Here is a 2,406-nt window from a genome sequence, read left to right on the forward strand (position 1 = left end):
CTCTCTCTCTCTCTCTCTCTGTAGCTCCCTTTGTTAGCGTCGACGCTATCAACAGCCTCCAAAGATCGCATGAATTCCTTGCGTCGCGTTAGCCGCTTTGTCGCTGTCGTTTTCATCACTCCTATCACTATTCCCGCCGTCGCTACTGTCGTTTCTCCTTATCTCACCGGAGCTCTCTCCTTCCTCCCTCAAAATAAGTTGTCCTCCTCCTTCTCCCTATTCTTTTTTTGCAATTTATTAAAAAAAACCCTAATGGAACTTGCCGGTTGGTCACTACTGTCGCCACTGTGCTATCCGTGCTGCCATTACGCCAGAAAGACCTCTGCGCTACCACTATTTTTGAGTAACTCACTCACTAGTTAGTTTAGAGTAGTTAACTTCTAAACCCTAATTTATGGTGTATGCCTCTGTTCCTGTTTTATTTTGATTTTATTCTATTTTTATTGAACTTTAGGGTTTGTTCTGATTTTGCTCTTTTTTTTTTGTTTATTCTGATTTCGATTTTATGATTTATTTTGGGTTCATTATTTTATTTTAATTTTGAAAATTCTAATTTTTGAATTCATTATTTTTTGTTCTGATTTGTTCTTAATTTTTTTTGTTCCTGATTTTTGTTATGATCTTTAGTTTGTTTTTTATTCTTGGCTGAAATTTTTTGGCAGTTCTCCATTGTTTTCCAATTATTGTTTGATGTTCTTGGTTCTTAATTTTAGTTATGTTTTATCACAGTTAGAGTTCTCTATTGTAATTTTATTTTAGTTTTTTTGTAATATTTCTATAGTTTGAGTGTGAAAACATGAGTAAAAAGAATTGTATTTTGATAAGATGTTGACGAGACTTATATAATTATTTATTTAGTTTTAATCTACCTCTGTTTAGAATTAACATTCATCACTACAAAAAAAAAGTTTAAAATGGCATTAATAAAATGGCAGTTTTATAAATCTGCCATAATATTCGGATATAATGGCATAATCTGTTATTGTCGTAATGAGTTCAATGATTATGGCGGTTTTCAATGATTATGGCGGTTTAAAACCGCCCTTATCTGGGGCCATGATTTAAAAATACACACACACTATCTGATTCCAACCCTAATTGAAGAACTAACGCGCTGCCACATACACTGTTTCTGTAAGGTAACGACACCTACCACTGGGATCTACTCCGGCGCGATCTGCTCCAACGACAACTTTCTCCACCAAGGATCTCCTCAGCAGCGTTCTCCTTCGACTATAATCTCCTCGCCGTTCATCGCCATCGTTCATCTCCTCGCCGCTGCCTTCAATGAGCTTCTACGATCTTGTTCTGGCTTCGATCTAAAGGTTAGCCATCGCCGCTCATCTCCCTTGCTGCTTCGTTTATCACCTCGCCGCCGCAAGCAACATCGTTGCTGCTTTAGCGAGCTTCAACAAATCTCTTCACTTTTGTGATTACGTCCTTGCTCTCACCGTCGAGAACTTCCTCGAGCGCCACCTCCAGACTCCCGTCTTCAATCCCAGCATGGCCAAGTCAATCCACCACGCCAGGTCCTGATCCTCCAACGCCACATTAGGTCTTCCTTTCTTCTGTTCACTTTTTTTTTCTGAAATTTAGGGTTTTTAAATTCCTAATTTAATATCAATTGTTATTTGCTTTTGCTTACTGTCAAATTAAGAATCTAATTTCCTTGATTTCTAGGCTTTTGATAAAATTTTCTAATGTTAGATTAACCTCTCTGTATAATTGCTCTTAGATATATAATATCACTATTACTGAAGGCATAGGATCATCACAATTCCAGTTAGATCTTCTATAATTGCTCTTAGATTTTTTTACTCAAAAATCTAACCAGAATGCCTTATTAGCTTAAAAATATTTTGAAAATATTAAATTTTGTGATTATAGAAGATCTGTTCAATATAAAATTAGGCGGATAATTGCTTCTGAGCATTTTTGTTTGCTGAAGTAGGAGATCTTATGTTATGTTTTGATCTTTGATTTAATAATTGAAAGTTGAAACATTTGCCTGATTTGCTTTCTATATGCATGTACTAATATAATTGCAAGAATGTAATTGGATCTTATGGAAAATCAATTCTACATAGCTAATAAAGTACATAAAAGATAATATAATACATTATACAAAATTAGTACATAAGGACACTATTATAATTTGATCTTTTGATGTCTGCCAGCTATGACCATTCAGATGCGTTAGTATGTACAATAAATAATGAATTTGCTAAGGCTTTATTTTCATTGTTGTTTTGAACACAGAACTTGCTAAAAAAGTTCCACAAGGGTCATCCAAAAGTCAAAACTCAGGTTAATCTATAAGTCCTTTGCACCATTCTATCTTTTCTTACAGTTATTTTTATTATCATTTGAATATATTTAAATGGAAGTTTAGGGTAACCAAATGTA

At 34.7% G+C, this 2,406-nt stretch overlaps 1 protein-coding gene across 2 annotated transcripts in view; it reads left to right on the top strand.

Annotated features, from left to right (window-relative positions):
- The first annotated feature begins 1,005 nt into the window (after positions 1 to 1,005).
- The window catches only part of LOC148549997 (transportin MOS14-like), a 2,256-nt gene continuing 855 nt past the window's right edge, over positions 1,006 to 2,406 (top strand). Inside the window, exons 1-2 of one of the 2 annotated variants that reach the window (XR_015896724.1) lie at positions 1,006 to 1,555; positions 2,260 to 2,307. The gene's annotated coding sequence lies outside the window, so the exon portion shown is untranslated. The remainder of the gene's footprint in view (positions 1,556 to 2,259; positions 2,308 to 2,406) is intronic. The other variant, XM_088497320.1, reaches the window with a different exon arrangement.

Source organism: Arachis ipaensis, chromosome B8 (genome assembly GCF_059453495.1).
Source record: "Arachis ipaensis isolate K30076 ecotype BB chromosome B8, ASM5945349v1, whole genome shotgun sequence".
In the NCBI taxonomy this organism is placed as follows: Eukaryota; Viridiplantae; Streptophyta; class Magnoliopsida; order Fabales; family Fabaceae; genus Arachis; species Arachis ipaensis.